Here is a 9,077-nt window from a genome sequence, read left to right as displayed (position 1 = left end):
GGCGCTAACAGGACGCTGCGCATGGTGATGATGTCAGCATCTCCAGCGCAGCAGAGCGGGGCACTACTTATTACCGTAAACTGCTGCCGAATTTAGAGGGAGTCATTAGCGCCACTGCGCCCTGTCGCAAAGTTGTTTGCGCCCTGTTAGCACCGCGCGCTAACGGGAGACACAAATGACCCAAATTCCTCCCCCATAGTCTCTTTACCTAAGGAAGCATATACTTGCTATAGAGGGAGTACACCAGAGTGATTCCTGGGATGGGGACGGTGGGGGGGGGAATGTTATATGAGGTGAAATTGAGTAGACTCGGCCTATATTCTCTACAGTTTAGAAGAATGAGAGGTGATCTCAGTGAAACATACAAAATACTTACAGGGCTTGACAGGGTAGATGCAGTGAGGATGTTTCCCCTGACTGGGGAGTCTAGAACTAGGATCCACATTCTCAAAATAAGGGGTGAGATGAGGAGAAACTTCTTCACTCAGAGGATGGCGAATCTTTGGAATTCTCCACCACAGATGGCTGTGGATGCTCAGTTGTTGAGTATATTTAAGACAGAGATCGATAGATTTTTGGATATTAAGGGAATCAAGGGATAGGGGGATAGTACAGGAAAATGGAGTTGAGGTCGAAGATCAGCCATGATCTTATTGAATGGTGGAGCAGGCTTGAGGGGCCGAATGGCATATACCTGCTCCTATTTCTTCGGTTATAATGTAGATACTGAGAGTGTTTCCACTTGTGGGGAAGAGCAAAACTAGAGGCCATCAATATAACATAGTCACCAAGAGAGTGGTGAGAGTGTGGAGCTCGCTACCACAGGGAGTGGTTGAAGTGAATAGTACAGATGCATTTAAGGAAAAGCTAGGAGAGCAGCGGGAGTTCGTGGAGGTGGAGCGGCAGCATCAGAGAGGCCTATAAAAGGCCCAATGTTGTCGGGGAGCAGTGGGAGTTCGTGGAGGTGGAGCGGCAGCATCAGAGAGGCCTATAAAAGGCCCAATGTCGTCGGGGAGCAGCGAGAGTTCATGGAAGCGGTGCGGCAGCGTCGAGGAGGGGCCAGCCAGTGCAGGTGCAGGGAGAGAAGGCAAAAATGAAGTAGAAAGAAATCGAAGGGTGATGTCACAGCCAAGGGGGTAAGTGATTGGCTGGTGATTGGTGAGTTGTTTTTCTTCTTCTTCTTTTTTTTCCTTTATCAGTAGGTAACCTTTATCATTGTTGTTATCAAATTAAGTTAATCTAGGGGTTAAGTCATGGCAGGAAAGCTCGGACATGTGTCATGCTCCTCCTGTGCTATGTGGGAAGTCAGGGACGCTCCCAGAGTCCCTGACGACTACATGTGCAGGAAGTGTATCCGGCTGCAGCACCTGACAGATCGCATTGCAGCACTGGAGCTACGGGTGGATTTACTCTGGAGCATCCGCGATGCTGAGGATATCGTGAATAGCACATTTAGTGAGTTGGCCACACCACAGGTAAAGGTTACACTGCCAGATAGGGGTGGGTGGCCAACAGGAAGAGCAGTGGAAGGAAGGTAGTGCAGGGGTCCCCTGCGCTCATCTCCCTGCAAAATAAATACACCGCTTTGGGTACTGTTGAGGGGGATGACTCATCAGGGGAGAGCAGCAGCAGCCAAGTTCATGGCACCGTGGGTGGCTCTGCTGCACAGGAGGGCAGGAAAAAGAGTGGGAGAGCTACAGTGGTAGGGGATTCTATAGTAAGGGGAATTGATAGATGTTTCTGTGGCTGCAATCGAGACTCCAGGATGGTATGCTGCCTCCCTGGTGCAAGGGTCAAGGATGTCTCGGAGCGGTTGCAGGACATTTTGGAGCGGGAGGGTGAACAACCAGCTGTCGTGGTGCATATAGGTACCAACGATATAGGTAAAAAACAGGATGAGGTCCTACAAGCTGAATTTAGGGAGCTAGGAGATAAATTTAAAAGTAGGACCTCAAAGGTAGTAATCTCAGGATTGCTACCAGTGCCACAAGCTAGTCAGAGTAGGAATTGCAGATAGCTCAGATGAATACGTGGATTGAGGAGTAGTGCAGAAGGGAGGGATTCAAATTCCTGGGACATTGGAATCGGTTCTGGGGGAGGTGGGACCAGTACAAACCGGACGGTCTGCACCTCGGCAGGACCGGAACCAATGTCCTCGGGGGAGTGTTTGCTTGTGCTGTTGGGGAGGGGTTAAACTAATATGGCAGGGGGATGGGAACCTATGCAGGGAGACAGAGGGAAGTAGAATGGGGGCAGAAACAAAAGATAGAAAGGAGAAAAGTAAAAGTGGAGGGCAGAGAAACCCAAGGCAAGAAGCAAAAAAGGCCACATTACAGCAAAATTCTAAAGGGGCAAAGTGTGTTAAAAAGACAATCCTGAAGGCTCTGTGCCTCAATGCGAGGAGTATTCATAATAAGGTGGACGAATTAACTGCGCAGGCAGCAAGTAACGAATATGATATAATTGGCATCACGGAAATATGGCTCCAGGGTAATCAAGGCTGGGAACTCAACATCCAGAGGTATTCAACATTCAGGGAGTATAGACAGAAATGAAAAGGAGGTGGGGTGGCGATACTGGTTAAAGAGGAAATTAACGCAATAGTAAGGAAGGACATTAGCTTGGATGATGTGGAATCGGTATGGTTGGAGCTACGGAATACCAAAGGGCAGAAAACGATAGTGGGAGTTGTGTACAGACCACCAAACAGTAGTAGTGAGGTTGGGGGACCGCATCAAACAAGAAATTAGGGATGTGTGCAATAAAGGTACGGCAGTTATCATGGGCGACTTTAATCTACATATTGATTGGGATAACCAAACTGGTAGCAATGCGGTGGAGGAGGATTTCCCGGAGTGTATTAGGGATGGTTTTCGAGACAAATATGTCGAGGAACCAACTAGAGGGCTGGCCATCCTAGACTGGGTGATGTGTAATAAGAAAGGACTAATTAGCAATCTTGTTGTGCGAGACCCCTTGGGGAAGAGTGGCTATAATATGGTAGAATTCTTTATTAAGATGGAGAGTGACACAGTTAATTCAGAGACTAGGGTCCTGAACTTAAGGAAAGGTAACTTCGATGGTATGAGATGTGAATTGACTAGAATAGACTGGCGAATGATACTTAAAGGGTTGACGGTGGATAGGCAATGGCAGACATTTAAAGATCACATGGATGAACTTCAACAATTGTACATCCCTGTCTGGAGTAAAAATAAAATGGGGAAGGTGGCTCAACCATAGGTAACAAGGGAAGTTAAGGATAGTGTTAAATCCAAGGAAGAGGCATATAAATTAGCAAGAAAAAGCAGCAAACCTGAGGACTGGGAGAATTTTTTAATTCAGCAGAGGAGGACAAAGGGTATAGTTAGGAGGGGGAAAATAGAGTATGAGAGGAAGCTTGCTGGGAACATAAAAACTGACTGCCAAAGCTTCAATAGATATGTGAAGAGAACAAGATTAGTGAAAACAAATGTAGGTCCCTTGCAGTCAGATTGAGGTGAATTTACAATGGAGAACAAAGAAATGGCAGACCAGTTGAAAAAATACTTTGGTTCTGTCTTACGAAGGAAGACACAAATAACGTTTCGGAAATACGAGGGGACTGAGGGTCTAGTGAGAAGAAGGAACTGAAGGAAATCCTTATTAGGCGGGAAATTGTGTTAGGGAAATTGATGGGATTGAAGGCCGATAAATCCCCAGGGCCTGATAGTCTGCATCCCAGAGTACTTAAGGAAGTGGCCCTAGAAATAATAGATGCATTGGTGATCATTTTCCAACAGTCTATCAACTCTGGATCAGTTCCTATGGACTAGAGGGTAGCTAATGTACCACCACTTTTTAAGAAAGGAGGAAAAGAGAAAACAGATAAATTATAGACCAGTTAGCCTGACATCAGTAGTGGGGAAAATGTTGGAATCAATTATTAAAGATGAAATAGCAGCGCATTTGGAAAGCAGTGACAGGATCGGTCCAAGTCAGCATGGATTTATGAAAGGGAATTTTGCTTGACAAACCTTCTAGAATTTTTTGAGGATGTAACTGGTAGAGTGAACAAGGGAGAACCAGTGGATGTGGTGTATTTGGACTTTCAAAAGGCTTTTGACAAGGTCCCACACAAGAGATTGGTGTGCAAAATTAAAGCTAATGGTATTGGGGGTAATGTACTGATGTGTATAGAGAACTGGTTGGCAGACAGGCAGCAGAGAGTCGGGATAAACGGGTCCTTTTCAGAATAGCAGGCAATGACTAGTGGGGTACCGTAGGGCTCAGTGCTGGGATCCCAGCTATTTACAATATACATTAATGATTTAGATAAAGGAATTGAGTGTAATATCTCCAAGTTTGCAGATGACACTAAGCTGGGTGGCAATGTGAGCTGTGAGGAGGATGCTAAGAGGCTGCAGGGTGACTTGGCCAGGTTAGCTGAGTGGGCAAACCCATGGCAGATGCAGTATAATGTGGATAAATGTAAGGTTATCCACTTTTATGGCAAATACAGGAAGGCAGAATATTATCTGAATGGCGGCAGATTAGGAAAAGGGGAGGTGCAATGAGACCTGGGTGTCATGGTACATCAGTCATTGAAAGTTGGCATGCAGGTACAGCAGGTGGTGAAGGCGGCAAATGGTATGTTGGCCTTCATAGCTAGGGGATTTGAGTATAGGAGCCGGGAGGTCTTACTGCAGTTGTACAGGGCCTTGGTGAGGCCTCACCTGGAATATTGTGTTCAGTTTTGATCTCCTAATCTGAGGAAGGGCGTTCTTGCTATTGAGGGAGTGCAGCGAAGGTTCACCAGACTGATTCCCGGGATGGCAGGACTGACATATGAGGAGAGACTGGATCGACTGGGCCTGTATTCACTGGAATTTAGAAGGATGAGAGGGGATCTCATAGAAACATGTAAAATTCTGACGGGACTGGACAGGTTAGATGCAGGAAGAATATTCCCGATGTTGGGGAAGTCCAGAACGAGGGAACATAGTCTAAGGATAAGGGGTAAGCCATGTAGGACTGAGATGAGGAGAAACTTCTTCACTCAGAGAGTTGTTAACCTGTGGAATTCCCTACCGCAGAGAGTTGTTGATGCCAGTTTATTGGATATATTCAAGAGAGAGTTAAATATGGCCCTTACGGCTAAAGGGATCAAGGGTTATGGAGCGAAAGCAGGAACGGGATACTGAGGGAATGATCAGCCATGATCTTATTGAATGGTGGTGCAGGCTCGAAGGGCTGAATGGCGTACTCCTGCACCTATTTTCTATGTTTCTATGTTATAAGCATATGAGGAAGAAGGGAATAGAGCGTTATACTGATAGAGTTAGATGAGGAAAGACGGGAGGAGGCTCGAGTTGAGCATAAACACCGGTATGGACTGGTTGGGCCCAATGTCCTGTTTCTGTGTTGGTTATCCTATGTAATCCTCGGTAATCAGATTTGTCTGAGAAATAAACTTTTTATGACTCACTTAAAAGTATCTGCTGGGCCCTTTAAATCCACTTCTGTCTTTTCCTCACAGCCCAGCAAAACTGGATGTTCATTTCATGTGGGAATGATGTAAGTTCAGTGTAGCTGTGGTGGTATTGACGGAAAATGTGTGATGGACCACATCATTACTGCCTCTTTGATCAAGCTTTTGGTCACCTGTCCTATTATCTCCTTATATGGCTCGGTGTCACATTTTTGTCTGATAATCACTCCTGCGAAGCGTCTTTGAATGCTTTTACTTTGATAAAGGTGCTACATAAATGCAAGTGGTTGCCTCATTTAATCTGCCCCCCCAATTTAAGGCTGGCACTTCTGTTATCCACTGGACGTAATGGTGGAAAACTGGTGGCCACGAAAATGGAATGCGACACAGCATAGCAGAGCTGTACCCCAAGCCTGCTACCATCTGCTAGAATACTGTCTATACTGTCTGCTATCACTCAGAAAATCCAGGCTCATCCCCAGATTCATTTTCTCTTCCCAAATCAATTTGAGTGTAAACACAATTAACAGTCCCACCTGCAATTTATCCAACCTCTTTCCTTAGTGATATTCCTTCGGTATATAAAGAAAGACTTGCATTTATATAGAGCCTTTCTCAACCAATGGATGTCCCAAAACGCTTTACAGCCAATTAAGAACTCTTTGAAGCGTAGCCACTGTTGTAATGTAGGAAATAATAAACTTACTAACTAGTTAGCCTACCGAATGTTTTTTATTTGAAAATGAAATACCTAATAGAGGATAAACAATGCAGCTTAATTATATTCAGATATATCTGTTTAATTAACTCATGCACCATTGAAGTATGAGTGCGTTAGGATGTCAGATTCATATGTATAAACAGTAACCATTGACAACTCTGCCACATTTTATGATTAGATGAGGCAAATATTTAAACAGGAAGTACAATGTTAAGTTACGTACTTATCTGAGCATAAATAGCAGCTGCTTAATTCGTCCTCCAATTGAATTTATTTTTGAAACAATCATACTTATAGGATTCCTCCAAGCAGTGCGGAGTTGCACTATTTCAGAGGAGTAGATGGAGTCGTGTGATGGTAGGCAAAGTGATGCTGTCAATTCCGTTCACAGCTCCTCAGATAATGAAGCAGTCCGTGCCCGCATGCAACAAGATCTGGACGACATTCAAGCTTAGGCTAATAAGTGGCAAGTAACATTTGTGTCATACAAGTGCCAGGCAGTGACCATCTCCAACAAGCGAGAGTCTAACCACCTCCCCATGATATTCAATGGCATTACCATCATCAAATCCCCCACTATCAACATCCTGGGGGTTACCATTGACCAGAAACGTAACAGGACCCACCACATAAATATTGTGGCTACAAGAGCAGGTCAGAGGCTGGGTATTCTGTGGTGAGTGACTCATTCCCAAAGCCTTTCCACCACCTACAAGGCACAAGTCAGGAGTGTAATGGAATACTCTCCACTTGCCTGGATAAGTGCAGCTCCAACAACACTCAAGAAGCTCGTCACCATCCAGGACAAAGCAGCCCATTTGATCCACCATCTTAAACATTCACTCCCTGCACCACCTGTGCATCGTGGCTGCAGTGTGTACCATCGACAAGATGCACTGCAGCAACTCGCCAAGGCTTCTTCAGCAGCACCTCTCAAACCTGCAACCTCTACCGCCTAGAAGGGTAAGGGCTGCAAGTGCATGGGAACACCATCACCTCCAAATTTTCCTCCAAGTCACACATCATCCTGACTTGGAAATATATTGCAGTTCATTTGTTGTCACGGGGTCACATGCTGGACTCCCTCCCTAATAGCACTGTGGGAGTACCTTCACCACACGGACTGCAGCGGTTCAAGAAGGTGACTCATCACATAGAAACATAGAAACATAGAAAATAGGTGCAGGAGTAGGCCGTTCGTCCCTTCTAGCCTGCACCACCATTCAATGAGTTCATGGCTGAACATGCAACTTCAGTACCCCATTCCTGCTTTCACGCCATACCACTTGATCCCCCTCTCTGTGTCCTCTACACAACCCGCTTTCCCACTAATCTTTGTGTCATCTGCAAATTTTGTTACACTACACTCTATCCCCTCTATCAGGTAATCTATGTATATTGTAAACAGTTGTGGTCCCAGCACCGATCCCTGTGCCACACCACTAACCACCAATTTCCAACCCAAAAAGGACCCATTTATCCCGACTCTCTGCTTTCTGTTAGCCAGTCAATTCTCTATCCATGCTAATACATTTCCTCTGACTCCGCGTATCTTTATCTTCTGCAGTAACCTTTTGTGTGGCACCTTATCGAATGCCTTTTGGAAATCTAAATACACCACATCCATCGGTACACCTCTATCCACCATGCTCGTTATATCCTCAAAGAATTCCAGTAAATTAGTTAAACATGATTTCCCCTTCATGAATCCATGTTGCATCTGCTTGATTGCACTATTCCTATCTAGATATCCCGCTATTTCTTCCTTAATGATAGTTTCAAGCATTTTCCCCACTACAGATGTTAAACTAACCGGCCTATAGTTACCTGCCTTTTGTCTGCCCCCTTTTTTAAACAGAGGCGTTACATTAGCTGCTTTCCAATCCGCTGGTACCTCCCCAGAGTCCAGAGAATTTTGGTAGATTATAACGAATGCATCTGCTATAACTTCTGCCATCTCTTTTAATACCCTGGGATGCATTTCATCTGGACCAGGGGACTTGTCTACCTTGAGTCCCATTAGCCTGTCCAGCACTACCCCCCTAGTGATAGTGATTATCTCAAGGTCCTCCCTTCCCACATTCCCGTGACCAGCAATTTTTGGCATGGTTTTTGTGTCTTCCACTGTGAAGACCGATGCAAAATAATTGTTTAAGGTCTCAGCCATTTCCACATTTCCCATTATTAAATCCTCCTTCTCATCTTCTAAGGGACCAACATTTACTTTAGTCAATCTTTTCCATTTTATATATCGGTAAAAGCTTTTATCCACCGATATATTTGCGGAAATTTGGTTGTTACAATGGAAGGGATAGAGCAGGCGACACAGCACGCTGTGGAGACTGACGCTGGTGAAAGCAGTGAGCTGGGAGAAGAACAATTGGGAGGACGAAAATGAACTTGGCGATTCGCCGATGAGGCAAATGCCTCCCTCATGCAGGGGGTGGAGTCACGCTGGGTCAATTGACCCAGGGTGGGCATGGGAAGCCCACCCCAAAGGCCTACCAGAAGATATGGGCTGAGATAGCCGAGGTGGTCTCGTCGGCGACCAACGAGGGCAACCAGTGCTGCAAGTGCTGGAACGACCTTGTCAGATCTGCCAGAGTAAGTATTACATTTATTTACATGTACTTATATATTTATATAATTTGATTTGTACGTGTAATGAGTGATTAAAATCAGATGTGATGTCTTATACCGGGAATGTTGTTGTACTCAAAGCCTGCGTTCACGATGTACGTCTTTAGATAAAGAATGATAAGTTTCATTATAATCATGATTACATCTGTCGGTTATGTGTTGTATCAGTCTCTGTGACAGTACCTAGCAATGATATCATGAAATGATCTCATGCCATGTCGTGCTGTTGTTACCTTTTACAGAAGA

The sequence above is a fragment of the Pristiophorus japonicus genome, chromosome 8, assembly GCF_044704955.1.
Source record: "Pristiophorus japonicus isolate sPriJap1 chromosome 8, sPriJap1.hap1, whole genome shotgun sequence".
Lineage (NCBI taxonomy): Eukaryota > Metazoa > Chordata > Chondrichthyes > Pristiophoridae > Pristiophorus > Pristiophorus japonicus.
This window is presented reverse-complemented; position numbering follows the sequence as displayed.